The sequence below is a fragment of the Opisthorchis viverrini genome, assembly GCF_000715545.1.
Source record: "Opisthorchis viverrini unplaced genomic scaffold opera_v5_57, whole genome shotgun sequence".
NCBI classification, from domain to species: domain Eukaryota; kingdom Metazoa; phylum Platyhelminthes; class Trematoda; order Opisthorchiida; family Opisthorchiidae; genus Opisthorchis; species Opisthorchis viverrini.
Window position 1 is genome coordinate 194356 of NW_008751714.1, and position 16191 is coordinate 210546.

The following is a 16191-nucleotide window of genomic DNA, read 5'->3' on the forward strand; positions in this document are numbered from 1 at the left end:
TATTCTTTGTTTTTCGGGGTAAGGAGGGGTCAGCGTGTTCATCTGCCTATTCCAGTTTGTTAAGAGTGTCTCTGTTTGAAGTATAAGCTGGTTCCGGCAACTGAGCTGTGAATTGGACGGCGGCCATAAGTTTGTTGTATGCAATTTGGCGCGCAGCCACAAAACAAGACTACAGACGATTAACACCTCGAGTATGTGGGTTTTGACGAGCGTAGTACTGAAGTACCGTAATCTGGAGTCATCGACTGCGTGATCGGGTAGGGACGTACACTGTTCCCTGCAACGTATGTGGAGGCGTCCCAGAGTCTCCACCATAGAAGGAACCAACCACCTGTGTCACTGAAATTTTCGCTTGGTGCTTTTAAGCACAATTCCTAGATCATTGTCAGATCGACGTGTAAACCATTAATCAGCGCAAATTAATGGAGCAAAGATACGAAGAACGGCTGGTTCTCTGGTATACAATGTTCAGTGATACACTGTTAATCTCGAAAACGATTCAAAACAACTTCAAGGTAATGCTCCGGTGTTCTCATCAAACTCGAATACCGTTTTAAAAGCATTTATTTTCAAAGTCGGAGCTTCTAATTATCCTGGGAGGGTAACATGTAGTAATAGCATCATGCCGTGCAGTCACTGGCAGCTTCAAACCGAGGGGCAACATTGTATTTGGCTCCAGTGACTTTTCCGGAGATAGACTCCTTCGGAAAAAACGAGGAATTCAGTATTTTGCCAGATTACATTTAGTTTCTGCCACAAGTGAACACCAAACTGAACGCCAGCAACAATATTCTACAAATAAATGCACATTTGGGGGCACGCTGTTCACCAAAACTTTACTCAAGCCCTAGATTAAACAACAAAACAACCTAGATTATATTTGCCACAGAGTCACGTGATTCATATTGATAAAAGAGTTGAAGCTTTTCTCTGACAAGACCGGCATAGAGGCGTTTGTGTGCTGCGGTAACCTGATGATTCTTGTTGCTTGAAGCACAGTGCATATCACTTGCCATTTCATGGTCCCTGGTTCAGAATGACTCAGCGACTCGATCATCATATGAAAACCGAACACTGACCAGTGAATCAATGCGGACAAATAGATGCATAATTGAACAAAAACTGTCTTTTTAATTCTGCTTCCTACTCGAAATTAGAGACAAATTAAGCGATAGCTGTTTTGTTTTCAGAAATATCCCAGCACACACAGGCCACAAGTACTGTGAAGCAAAAAAGGACCACAGAAAATATGAGTCCATCAAAATAAAGGCCGAAATCCCAAGACAATTTTTAGCTAAGTTTGATAGTTAAATCATCAGTGTTTGCTTTCCTGGTAGGCCGAACATCTTGGGGAGGAAGACTGACAATGTTCGCCGTACTTATGATAACTCCAATCAACAAAGTTCCTCTAATAAGAAGATAAGCGTAAGCAAAGTGGTCGTACGACATACACCTGCTGTTCTCTCCGAGTTAATACCACCTCGTTCATGGAGATCGAATTCGCTTGGAGTTGGCGAATGCACTACGCTTATGCGTGGACTGCAACAGATCAGCCAGCTGAACCCCTCATCAATAAGAACTGCTGTCCCATGGTTAACACACTAACAGAAGACCTGCTGTAAACTATCGAAAATTCGAAGAAGGAATTTATCGTTGTTTGCTCATGTCTAGGTCATGGGCTACAATCGCTCTCCAAACAGGAACAGCCAGAACTCGGGCAGTTGCCTGGTTGAGGACAACCTAATCCCCGGCTATGAACAACATGACCGTGGGAGACAATTGCTGGTGGTACACAAATACAGTTGTTTTGTGTTTAAATCGCGAAGGTAGACGAGAGCAATTGCGCAAGCAATTTCACACACCGCTTAAACCAGCTCATTAGTATCCAATGTTTTGGCCAGTGTACTTTACTGAAGAATTCTATGGTTGTACTCAGGGGATATAGTGGGCAGGTGAACCCAAGGTTTCTGAAAGTCGGGTGCCAATAGTATAAGATACTACATAAATTAGAACAGAGCAATGAAACCGAAAGTAGTTATTCCACCATATAGGCAAGTTTAAATGCTCAGTACGGCTTGCTGCTTGATCGTTGCGAACAGTTCTGTACCAAGGACTTTGATTCTAAAGCTTTGCAACTCATCATCCCTAAGCTGCACTCCATACCCCACGACACAGTACCCACTTAACTGAGGCCAATAAGCAGAAAAGTACAGAAAGAAACTTCTCCTCAGACTTGGCGTAGTGAGTTAACCCTTCAAAAAGAGTCCATTTTTAGAAGGGGCTCGAAGCTACCTTTCATGAGAGTTCTCTTCTGGGGAAAATCACTGCATATGATAATGGGCAACCAATATATTGGATGAATATAATGGACGGATACCCGCTTATAACCATCAGACCGTAAGCGTCGAAAAGAACTGAAGTCAGCAAGTTATGAAATGTGAAGTGAGCTTGTATACTCAGAAAGAGAAAAATGGTGACTGCATTATGACATTTTGAAAATGGATTCAAACATGGTCGGTTCCGATAATTGCCCATTTTTGCTTCACTAAAAACTTTAGCAGATGCTGAATAGTTTGTATTCCAAGGAAATACGACATAGTCGTAGAGCTTCACTCTAGGTGAATGACGTTCTAAATCGAACCCCTCTCTGAGAGTCGTAAACGACTGGGAATGGTGTGGTTTTATACAGAAGCCGGTCTATTTTGATAACAGCATAGGCTTAATAGCAGCAAGCTGGCTTACATCGTTCCTTCATGCATTTGGAAATTATCACTCAAAGATCCGTTGTACTAAGTGCAGATGCCCTTCAACGGTGTCGTTCGCCATAAGACAGTGAGGGCTATGTGGATTTTGTGGACAATCATCAGTTCTGTTGGTATATTAATTACTCGTAAGTAGACATCATCATTCATGTGTTCATAGCTCCGTCCCTCCTCACCACCAAGCTTCCCATTGAAAACCGTTCAATCCCAACTTACGCCCTCCTATGGCCCGATGGGAGACGCTGGTTTAAACGAATGCCATTTGTGAAACTTTCATTAACTTATACGGCCCTGGAGGACTCTCTCGAAGAAGACCACGAAGACCACACTGTGCTTCATTGGTTTGATAAACCTGTCATCAGCATACAAAAATCGTTTTCGCAGAAAAGTTATTTCAAAAATTCAAATACTAACGGACATATGAATGGTGACAACAAAGGAAGGAGTATATGCCTCGCAGGAAGACAACAACGAATCCGCAATTTAAGGAAGGTGCTTTAACCCTATCTTGTAATGCTTATCTCGTTTAAACAACAATCAACCCATCGCTACGCTCCACCACGCTTCCTGACAACGCACTGATGATGTCACCTCGGTTGGTGATGAAGCGTTTGCAATCAAATTGCCCAGCTCAGCAAACAAACCAACGATCATCTATGCTATCTGAGTTACGAACATTTTCTTTTACAGAAAACGACGTTTTTTACGATTGACTGGATATGAAGACCTTCATCGAATCCTCGACACAATGCACTTTATGTAAAACTTATGTGATTTCTAAAGACGTTCACCGCATACCACCTTTCGATTGTTCTCTATGGAGGGAGACTATTTGGAATGATAACCTGTTTGTTAGGCGGATTCACTTACTACCCAGCTGCCCGTTCCAGTAAAATAGCACCAAAGCGTCTGTTGTAACAACAATGCAAGCTGTAAGCACCAGTACTAAACACCCCCCAGTTATGCAGCTTTTCATGTGGTTGCATGCCTCAACCTAGCTCACTTCTAGGCACATATAGAGCAGTAGACGCAAGACGTGAGAGAAAGAACCTATTAATAAAGCCAATCGACTGAGAGTGTGCAGCTTATGCAGAACGGCAGTCCTTGATTCCCAAACGCTGAAAACAAACTGAAATTTAACGCAGTTTTCGACAGGATATATGCTGAACCACACTCTTATTTATTTAACATCAGACTGAGCCCCATTTTCAGTTCGTGAGAATACAGAAAGGGGTCGCGGTTAGATGGACCGCAGGCCGCAAAATGCCCACTGCAAGTAGGTATGTAATGATGAGACTTCTTCAAGGCAGCTGCTATCAGAGATGAATGAGCAAAGCTGCATAAGTATTGTTTAATTTAAATATTCTTCTGTACTGATGGTCCAAATAACCAACCCAACCACTGATATTTTACTAATTGTAACTCAGAAAGCGTCCATGGAGAACATCCGCTGATTGTATGTTCCGGTAGGTCTCCTACAACCGGATGCTCCTTTTACTATCCACGATTACAAACGAAGAACTCAAACTGGTGGAAATAAAAAATCAAATATACAGAAACATTATCTTGGTTCCATATTGGTTTCAGGTTTTGCCATTATTGGTAACTTCCAGAAAGAGCAATTGAACATGTGGTTACGAAAATAACGTACAGCGATTTCATTACCCATCTTCGGTGATAATGTCAGTAGAAACTCTACAACTCTACAAAACAAAAATGTTCCATGGCCAGCATTAAAGGATTTCGTAGCGTGAACAGCAGGATGTTAGTAGAGTTCTTCTTTAGCCCAAACACACTTTCGGTGCCTAGCTGCCATGCCATCCGAAGGAAGCGCAAGGTCTGACATACTGTCAGGTTGCCCGAGCCTATAGAGAAGCAGTGAGTCGGAATCGAACCACAGATTTGCCGGTCTGTAAGTCAGCAGGTCATCCAATGAGCCAATCCAAGGTGGCTTACTGTCTGCCCACGCTTAGAGAGGTTGACAAGAAGCACAGTCTTTCGCAGTAACATTTATTGCGTTGAACAGTCGATTTGTTGTAAAAGAGGATGTTGCTCCCTACGAGTCAATATCTCCTTGGTTCTCCTGTAATTTTTATTTCCAAAAATACCAGTGGGTTTTCTTAACATGGATTTTGGTATTCCTTAACGTCACCATGTTGGTACTGTGAAACAAAACACCACCCAGGCCGATGAAAGGTGAAAGGTTTCATTTAGTTCACTGTTTTGAACTGACCATAGTCTTGACAAAAGTGGTTCATCAAGTACCAAGACAACGTCTACAAATCACCGTATCTTCCGTAAGAGCAACTAGCTGGCTAAGATAAGCTGTCTGGATATGAAAGGGTGGCCGCATTACCTGAAATACTTAGGAACTTAGTGTTTAGGAACATCCGTCTAAACTGATTCATCTACATCTGATAAAAAATCTTTTTTTCGAAAGAAACTCTGAAGAATAATTATGGAATGTTGGCAGGAGCAAAGGATAGCATCAATGAACTGTAGATTTAAATGCGTCATTAGTGAATAATAACCACCGAAGAAGGGCAAAATGAACATACCTTCTTACAGAAAAGCCGTGTACGTTAAATTTACCAGGGGACTGTTTATTTTTTTATGAAATTTCACTGGCACAAACAACAAAACAAAGACGGTATTAACGAGAGTCAACCCTTGATATGAACACGATTTCTCGGTAAACTATTGGTCTTGAAATTCTTCGAGATCACAGCGCTGAATAACCGGGCACACCTATCAGCCTTTAGAAAGACTACCCCTCAGAAAACACTATTTTCGTCACGTTCCTCGAGACAGTCACTCAACCATGAGATCTCTTCAGTTGACCAAATCCGAATAAAGATCCTGCAATCCCAAGCTGTTGCTCATCACTGGCGCTTGTTTGTAAAAGAAGATGTATTGATAGGGATTTTCACCTCCAAAGACAAAAAAGCCATCTATCAAACCGACAAACACATACCTGGACCTTGACTTCATACAAGAGTGCATTTTTGTCCGCATTGCCATTGAGCGTCGGGCTAAACAGGGCTGAAAATCAATGAAAGATATTTTCACCGAATACTTCGCTGGAAGTACGGCGTACATTACAATCGTGAACACACCCCTTCATACACTGATGCATGCGTCTGAGGACACGGCGAAACTCTGGTTCAAGAACAATAATTTTCGGTTGCGTGAAGTAAAAGCCGGAAAGCTCAGGTGTAAAGAGAAAGTACTGGGGTATTTCAAGTACTTAAAATGTCAGATAACAACAAGCTTGAGATTCTAAACTCTATGATATATGCAGGCTTTCAACAGCATAATAACACAAGAATACAACTGTGCCATAGAGAGCAAAGTTCATTACTAAGATCGACAATTAACTAGCTTAAAAATCTCTATATGATCCCAGAATAAAGGTCTAGCGCTTCGTTGCCCTCCTTATTCGATTGCTGGAACCATTCCAGTGCTCATCTTGACACCACGTGTCATGTTCATTAAGGTGCTGTCACAAAAGTGTATTTACAGCTGCATTATTTTCTACGGTGCTTCTCACAGCAATTAATATAGCTGAAGGGGGCACAAAGATAGCGTGAAATTGATTTTGTGTAAACTTTGGATAGTCAGCACTTGCTTCGCGGCCTACGTCTAAAAATATGTGCACGACAGTTTAAAAGTTCTTGGTGTGTGAATCATGCTCCACTGACCTACATGTTTTGTTTTGTACGTATGACTCGGTCAGCTCGCTCACAGTCGGGTGGCATTCGTGTATCATTGGAATAAATAGACAAACAAAAATAATGTTTTTGGCTCCACTTTTAAATCCAGCTTACGCAGCTTTATTACACTTATTATAGGGATTCCATTTCGAGAATCAACCAGCCAACGGGCGACCCAAAGACGGTTTTCAGTTTTGGAATGCTGGCTTTACAGGATGAGTATTACACCGGTATTTGTCTACCATTTTTCAAGAAGTTTGAAAGGGTAATCACATTCGTGGCATTAAGTATGACCATATTCAAAAACCGAACCACCATGCTGACTGGGATCATGTTATTCTGCTTTCGTCAACAACCTAACACAAGCAGTCGCAATAAGACAAGTTGAGGAGCTCAACTATGTTCCATAATGCTCTAATCAAGTGTCCAACCGTGGTGCTGAACGTGCTGCTAAATCGTAAAACTAGTTAACTCAAAAACAGGGTCTACTATTTGAAATACTGGATCCAATAATCAGATTTTTCATGCACGGTGACTTCTTTTTCTTCTGCTTCCACCAGCAGACATAAAATGCCTGGGAAACTGAATATTCCAGAGTTCTGGTTTTAAACGCCCTTGACGATTGTCACTATTTCGGGCAACATTTTTTGTCCATTCGACTACATGAATTTGCGGACCTTTGTTATCATAAAACTGTATGAATATGGGGAAAAACGGTGGAAGATGACTTGCGTCACTAATATTTCACAGAATTACAACCGCTTATTTTTCACAGCTCCTTTTCGCAGACATAGATGCGGCTGGTATTCAGGTGAGCTTCTCGTGATTAAATTTTGATTTGTAAATGAGTATATTTGTCAACGCTTTTGCTATTTGACGAAGACTTGGGGTTAGCTGACTAGCTCCAAGAAGTACAAAACCGATTGTGCGTTTTCCGGAAATTATTCAGCAATTATTTTTTCCATGGAGGTAGAGTGGACTTCACACCCTATAGAGAAAAACTAAAGGGACTAAACAACCACAGCCCATCCTTGGTAAGTGCCAGTAGGAGCCAGATGCAAAGCATAAAACATATTGAGGATACAGAAAGCGGCGCTTTTAGAGTGAATTATATTTTTCCTCGCGCTTAATACGTCTTTCGGTCTACAGTAGATTTCTGAGTGCACGCTACGATGGTTTCAAGATTTAATTCACTACGTTGTTTCCACCGATTAAATTCAAGGATAAGCTATCCGTAGACTGTAAGCTCGAAAATAAAAAAAACAGAACAAAGTAGGTATTTTTATACTAATGTATGCATATTACGTGGAAGTCATTTAAATATAAATGTGCACTAATCTGATGAGCTTTGATGGCAACGTCAGAATAAGCAAGTCCGAATGACAGAGAAGAGATCGAAACATTGGAAACATCAAGCAGCTGAGCTCATTTCCAATAAATGCATGTAGGCAATCATAAGGACTACACTAATTCACTTGGCTATGAATAGCTTGTTGAAGACTCAGTGAAAACTTTTCATCGATAACATTAAGATTGACAGCATGCCACATTTTGTGCCGTCAATGAAGTTGACTTCACAAGGCGATCCAGTGTATTGGTCAGCATATAAGCCATGCGTTGGTCACTGTATTACGTGGTTATCAGGCGGAAATTCCCATGTTGCCTTGCACCTGTGGAATGAACAAGGTCTTAACACAAACAAATCGATGTAATCATCGAGCTCATATCTTAGAGAGTGCTGCATCTGTGTATTTCTCATGCATTGTTGCTGTTAGTAGTACCACAGGAAGCATGGTTACTTGAACCATTATACCGTTTAGCTGTATCACCCTTTCGGTGTCCAACTGTCGTGTCATCAGGAGGGAGCACGAGGACTTAGATATCACCAGAGTGCCAAAGCCTAGACAGAGGGAGTCAACTGGCATAGGTTGGGCTCGAACCACGGACATTCTGGTCAGTAAATTCGCGCGAACAGTACCATGGATTTTCATGGTATTCTTTGCCCCCATTAGTTGAATAAAAAGTTCTTCACATTTGAGTTTTTGCCATATTTGTTCGGACACAAAACCATGTTTTGTGGGCAAAGGCTTAATGTGGATAGCGTACAACACAGCATATATAGTTTGCATTGTTCAGAAAATAACTCTGGAAAAAAAACAGTTGATTCCACTGGAAGCAGTTGTTTGCTGATCTTTCTAGTGCAAATTCTTTTGCTTTGGTTGATTTTTATTAGTTTTATGAAAGTAACCGTGAGAGATTTTAAGTTACTTTGGAACTCCAAGACGCAAAGACCAACACTCATCACCTGGCCACAAGTAGCAAAACGCAGCTTTGAATTTTCAAAATGGTGTACTGACTCGATACTCACATCAACACAAGAACTTCTGCCGCTCCTGAAATAAAACTTTTCTAGAATCCAAACCCCCTCCCGGTAAGTAGTTAGCAGTATGCCCAAAAGTTGTATGTACCAAAGCACAAGTTAATGGTCTGTCCGTTCAAATCACACACGGAAGGCATTCATTAATCCTTTATAAAATCTGAATAACAACCGAATAGCCCAGGTAAATGAATCCTCAAAAACCGTCGAAGCGAGAACGCTACAGGCGCATTTAAATTGCTCAATCATTCATGTAATTTGTAAGCTGTGAATTTTAGGTATATCGTCATCATTCTTTGAGAAACTATACATTTTTAGAAAGCCACCCGTCTGTGAACGTCAAGCATTAATTGTAAAAATTTCTGTAACCCCTTGCCTAATTGACTGCCGAAAGAACCAAGGACCCCTGTGAATTCACGACAAACGCCCAGAATATATTGATAGACAAAAAGATTTTTGGAATTTTTGTCTTGCAAGTAAAGCTAACGCATGATAAAAAGCCCAAAACTACTGAAAAGCTGTTTCGTCCGTAATGGATGTCATTAGCAGCAAGCATTTCACAAAACGCTAGGAAGTTTTTAAGCCGTGACTTCCAGGCTAGTAGCTTGAACAATCAACAGTTCAATCATAATCGATTAATAAGCAGCGTAGTTGACTCAAAAGTACCGACTTTTTAGTACAGATTGGTTTGACGTACAGGACGAAGTATCTACAGAAAATCCAAACCTCCCACGTTTTTAGCAATCTGTAATTAGTTTACAGAAAAAATCATTCGCACTATCAAAGAACCTTCCTACCTGATAAATCGTCATTCATGGAGGAAGGTAACATAAAACCACTGAATGTGAATTATGTGGTGCTATGTTGTATCCATATTCGAATTAATCGCACTTCTGCTCAACTCCTCTTGGTTTGAGAGTTGTGTTCGAACTATTATCCAAAAGGTCGCAATTAGGGTGAAAAACCAACAACGCTTCTTGGCCTTTTGGCACGGACTGACTACACTTACATAACAAAATTTTGGTTCAGAAGAGTTTAGTTTAAGTCCTTCCAAAAGGTGCTACACACGTATCACGTTTGCATAGTCGGGAAATTGTGTATCTGCAACCACATTTCATGGCTACGTTATTCACAAGCTACGAACTTTTTATATGAGCCCCTCAACAGTTTTCTATCGCAATTTTCCTCGCGGATCGGTCTGTTCATCCAAAATTTTCAGTTTAGCCGAAGATTTCTTTGTGAAGGTCTGATACTACGCTGTCTTACTGATACCAAGAAAATTGGAGCAAACTCACTTGAGGATAATTCTCTGCACTCAAGAGGGGTTACTCCGCGCGATCCTGTTGCATCAATCAGCAATATTGCGATTTATAAAAGCTGTATGATTCTCTGGCGACTATTGGTTCAGTTTACAATGAGAATTTTATCAGCTCGTGCAATGAGTCATCAGCACGTGTCCAGACATTGGTTCAGGGTTCAGAAACAATGGTCCATTGGTTCGCACCTAATAGTTGTCCGAAGTTGCCATGGCTTGTGAATAGGCATACTGACAAAACTGTAGCACAAGGTTCACAACCAAATATAATGAACGAAATATTCTACGACGCAGTGTTAGAAGTATAGAAATTCCGTAAGCCATATACTGTTCGGCAATGATGGTGGTAAAAAATATGGGAGTGCACAAGGCGCAAACCTTAACCCGTTTAGCAACACATTTGGCGAGAGGCACTTCACTAACTATTCAACGGAGCTCCGTCATAAGGTTGCAACTGAAAGTGGTTGTACGTGTAGAAACAGTTGCTTTAATTTCAAGTATAAAGGACACGAATCAGTTGAATTGGGTCAATCGGCAATTGGTTTTGAAGTGAGAATCTTGCGTACGATTACATTCAGGTATATATTGCTTGTAAAAATATTATTGTTTTAGCCACCGTGTCCTATCATCGAACGACTACTCTGCTGAAACGGTGTCAGAAACAGGAGTGCTTACAATTTTTGTAGATTATATCTGTGGTGGCGGTACCGAGTTTGTAAAGTGTCACAATAAGACCAGCAGTCTAAAGTCCAAGGAACTGGCTCTTATTTTACTGAAATAAGCAATCTAACTTTGTGGAGATTTCATCCTGTAAGTGAAGCCAATCTATGCTGAGAAGCCGAGAAGCACTGTACAGCTGTTTCATCCTTATTGGGAATCATCAGCAGTGCGCATCTCACGGAACTCCGAAGAGTCTCGAACCCGTGACCTCCCGGCTACTAGCCGGGGGAAACTTAACGACAAGGGTGTCATAACATGAGCATTTTTGTGCTTGACCATAGGCAACAAAGGGAAAGTTTTTCTTCTATTTTAAACGTGATTATTGACGATATCCAGAGATTGAATAAATGGTCCCGCTGACGTACGTCGTACGAAATGAGCTCAAGAATACAGAATAGACAAACAGACGGAGGGCTTCACATTTCTCGAATTTGAAAACATATAACGAATGACTGGGGCAAACTTCTACGGACAGAAGTTTCGATTAACATGACTGCAAAACCTTGATGACAGTTGATGTTGGGATGTACTAAGGCCAGCACCTGGGAAAACAACCTGATTATCACGAAAGAATCTGAGTGACACAAAGGTTATTGCATTTCACAGAGGCAGCAGAAGAAAGATATAGTCTAACTGCCTAATCGAAGATCCACGATGTCACCAGCTATAATCTGGTTGGGGATATAACCGGCAGAGAAACCTGAAACACGGGATTAATCCTGGAGTTCTGTCGACGGACATTACAGCTGTAGTAGAGGATAAATTTGGTTAATGTTAATGACTATTGCCCACCAGGCCATGTCACTATTACCACAACTTTTAGACTCTTCATTTTTGTGACCTCGGAGGAGTTCAATGAAGGCTTCGAAGGATTTTAATAATAAATAGGACCTAATTTGGTTTATATGCACTGCAACAGCGTTTTGAAGTGTCTCTTCCAGTCGCTGTCCGTCTTTGCGTAAGGTGTACCGCTTTTTTTAATACAATCCCCGGCGGTCCATTGGTTCGCACCTAATAGTTGTCCGAAGTTGCCATGGCTTGTGAATAGGCATACTGATGGGAGTATTTTTGAAACAAATCAGTGATACCTAAAGCGCCATTCAGCCGCAAATGAGATATTTATCATGCAGGTCCAATTTGTATGTGACGAACTAACGATAAATTGTTTCCGAGGTTGTGGTAATAGCATCAGCCCCCACCAGGCCTAGTAGCTTACATTACATGCAGCCAAGTATTGTAAAGAGTGGGATTGAGGAATTATATCCTCCATCATTAACAAGTGGGACTTTATTGTTAGTAGTCTTTTGCCATCAAGCAAATCTTCCAGCATCATCTCTGTCATAAGATCGTTTAAAGGAACGGTTTGAAAGTAAGGCCTACTCACCTCATGAAACTTAACAATCCTGAAAATGGCTTGAACGAAGCTGCACCAAAAAGCATTATTATCAGCTTGAGCAAGTGTACCAACGGGTTAGAACGGCAGAATTGCAAAACTTTCTGCTCTGAGCACCCACGACCTGGTCGACAGTTAATCTGGAAATTCTTCAAACCCGGGAATTCTGCTATTCATATTCATATGATTCGAAGGTTTCACGATGAACAGGTCAAAACAGCTTCAGACAAAACGGTTACCAACATGCTGATAAAATGGTTAACTCTGTGGGTGGACCGTGAATTATTTGCGTCCTATGTGGTGCAAACAACAAAACATTCTGCACTCACATGCTAACATCGCAAGGTCATTTTCTTATTACGCGCCGCAGAATTAGCGTCCTTTTCGCTCCGAGTAGCCTGGTTGTGAGAATCTTAGATGTAGCACTTCAGCAGTCGGTAAATAGGTGCAAGGCGAATATCAAAAATCTTCCGGCTAGAGGGATCAAACCGAATTTGTATGCGTGGAGTGCAAGTACACCTATTCACTTTCTAACTTAATAAGATGGCAACGTTTGACCTAAGAAACAGCAGCTAGGTATTCTCTAATGCTACAATGCTCTCAAGATTACCAGTTCATAGTGAAGAATGTCTAGATCTAATGAATTCCCGTGCAATTCTTCTGCTTCTGGAAACGGTGTGTAATATGATGGGATATCGTGCATTGCGGAAAACGTGAATCCCTTATGATATGCCGGTGTTTCAGGTAGTTCTGAGCTGAAAAATTTGATTCAGTTTTACGGACTCTGCACTGTGCTTGTGGACGAAGAATACACGATGGTCACCTTCTTAGTTAAGTTTTGCTCTGTATGTCCTTCTTGGCGGGACGAATTCCAGCTTCCGTCTTGGGACCTTGATAATTGCTATTCCGAGTTATCATCGCGGTATACACATTAAATATGTTAGTATAACTTGGGTGAGGTTTGAGAAACGTCAGTTTTGCAGATGACAGCTTACCCTGTTTGTTTAATTTTGTGATAAACTGCAGCAGAGACCTCCATTCTAAATCGAAGAGCATGACAGGACGAGCATGTCAGCGATCACAGCAGACAGCTGAATGAACTAAGCTTACGCACAAGATTTTCATGCATCTAAGGGTTCAACTAGCTAGATTAAAGCGAATTCGAGAACAGCGGACATATGGGACACCGCGCACACGTCCATTCTGACCCTTAAGCGTCAGTGGTCAAACTGGACGAGTGGAAGTTTTGAATTTTTCGGACGTTTTGATTATTACATATGTCCCCGAAAGAAATGTACGTTTTTCTTGTTGCGTAGTTTTCAACAAACTTTTGACCAACCGAGATGTGGGAAGAATGAGTTAGCTGATCGGAATGTCGCTGGCTGACAAACCAGGAACTATATATACTCTGTAAAGTTAGTACTTCAGCGACGATAGTCTGTCAGGTCCGTGAATACATGACTCACTGCATTATTTCATGTGACGCCCACATGGTCAAACTGGACGAGTGGAAGTTTTGAATTTTTCGGACGTTTTGATTATTACATATGTCCCCGAAAGAAATGTACGTTTTTCTTGTTGCGTAGTTTTCAACAAACTTTTGACCAACCGAGATGTGGGAAGAATGAGTTAGCTGATCGGAATGTCGCTGGCTGACAAACCAGGAACTATATATACTCTGTAAAGTTAGTACTTCAGCGACGATAGTCTGTCAGGTCCGTGAATACATGACTCTCACTGCATTATTTCATGTAGATGACGCCCACAGAGTAATATGCTTCAAGAATTTCGCGATGCACCCGAAGTGCATGGTGCCTCGATAAAGAACATACTGCAACCGGTGGCCCTTACAACATCACCGTTTCCCTAATCTGTCACTCTACAGCATTCGCACCAGCCTAATGGTATTAACTTAAGGCTGTCTATCAGCTCCTTCCTGCAGCGGAAATTGGGGACGCATACGGACTTCTGGGACGCACTTTGCTGACATTTTGTGTTTCCGTCAAAACCAATATCAATATTCGATTCTCTGTGGACCGCTTAACAAACATATCAGTGCGCCTTCTGGATGAACCCACTGCTAGGCAGAAAGAATCACGTAATCATATCCACACCCAACTTAGTGAGAAGCCTGAAGATCACCACTGCGAAGCAGCCAAGCTTGATCATCACAAATGTCGACGTGAGATGACGTGTGATCTATTGCAAGCCGGTGGTCAGGGCTGCTAATCGGCCGGTCAGAAAATGCACCAAATCCTAATTCTGTGTCCCTGCACCGCCATCTGTATTTGACCGCTTTGTCCTCAATCGCGGACGGCAGGTCGCCAGCCACAAACGTCGGGTCTTCGCGGAGCAGAACTTGCCCCTGAAAAATCCATCTCTTGGAGATGGTCTGGACTACTTGGCCTTCAGCTGTAATGGTTACATTTCCGAAAAGTCACTCTCCCTATCAATATCACACCTTCAACTAATAACTTCATCCCGTCTTATCCGCCTCACAATCGTGTGGTAGCATCTCGACGAATACGAGGTTGATGAACAACGTATCAACCACTGTTCAACACCTGTTCCGTGAAATTTTCAAGAACTCCATATGATTTCGTATTGTTTTCAGTCCAATTCGATGCAACTTTCAAACCATCTCCGTTATCCCCCCGTCGGGAACTTGCCATGACTATTTCGCCGATACTGGTGTGAAGCGACGGAACATTATCAGGCGTGTCGATAGGAATAATGTTTGGCAAGCTAGGTCTTATTCGACACGACTTTGACGCGTGATTGTGAGGCAGACAAAGCAGGATGCGGGCAGTGTGTGAAGGTGTGAAATTGGTTGTTTAAGTAATTAAGGGGAAGGGTAACAGTTACGCAGCGCCTGCAGTTCATTCGCAGTCCTGGTGCTACTTGGAGCAGACTGGCCTCTAGATAGGGAGATCACTCGATACAACGGAGTCACCTTGAGTAGTGGGAGGTATATATGCATTTTTCAGCATATGTCAACTTCCTAGATTTACATGGGTATACTCACAAGGATCCGAAGTGCCCCAGAACGAAGGGAAAAGCGTATCTTGTCATTCAACAGGTAACACTCAGAAAGTAGCCGTTTCCAACTAGGATTTCCTTTCGGCTGCAGTGTATGACGTACGCATTTCATAGAGTCGCAAAAGCAAATCGGCCGCTTTTCCAGGTGACCACTGGCATTTTCTAGACGGTCGTTTGTCACATCGTCAAAACGAAGCATCCTTGTTTGTGCGCGTACAGAGCATTTGCGGGTTATGTACAAACAGTAGACTGTAAGGCAACAGAAAAGTAGTGGGTTCTTGCGGTGCAGCATTTGCCGGGTTTGTTGGAGTCTTACAGCTAGTATTGTGACAAACAAAGACCTGCTGTACGGATTGTCCAGGCGAGGCATACGGTGTAATATGTACGGACTGTTCCGTGACTTAAAATGCGTGGATGTTCAGTGACGCATAGGTGCTTCCTGGTGACTTTTCGAATACAGAAGCAGCACAACCTTACATCGAACATTTAACTTACTGACCGCACTTGCGTCTCCAATTTACCGTCACAGTTTTCACGGGATATTGTTCACCTATCATATGTCCACAGAAATGTTCAAAATTTTCGGTGGGTTGTATATGTCCAGAACTGTAAGGACCTTGCGAAACTCATTGGCTACAAATCTCAGCACACCAAACGACGACATTCCATACTCCACAAACTCGAGTCTTACGGGATTCAAGGGAAAATCCTTCGCTGGATCAAGGCGTTCCTATCAGACAGGTCATTCCGAGTTAGAATAGGCTCATCCTATTCCTCTCCAGCGCCGGTCTCCATTGGAGTTCCTCAAGGCTCCGTCTTGGGACCACTCCTGTTTCTGATCTACGTCAACGACCTCCCAGACGTTCTTGCGA

At 42.1% G+C, this 16191-nt stretch overlaps 1 protein-coding gene across 1 annotated transcript in view; it reads right to left on the reverse strand.

Moving 5' to 3' along the window:
* The window catches only part of T265_03835 (hypothetical protein), a gene marked incomplete at both ends in the record, with an annotated part of 73859 nt that extends 61343 nt beyond the window's left edge, over positions 1 to 12516 (reverse strand). Inside the window, 2 exons of the mRNA XM_009168416.1 lie at positions 5737 to 5804; positions 12272 to 12516. The remainder of the gene's footprint in view (positions 1 to 5736; positions 5805 to 12271) is intronic.
* Positions 12517 to 16191: the final 3675 nt, after the last annotated feature.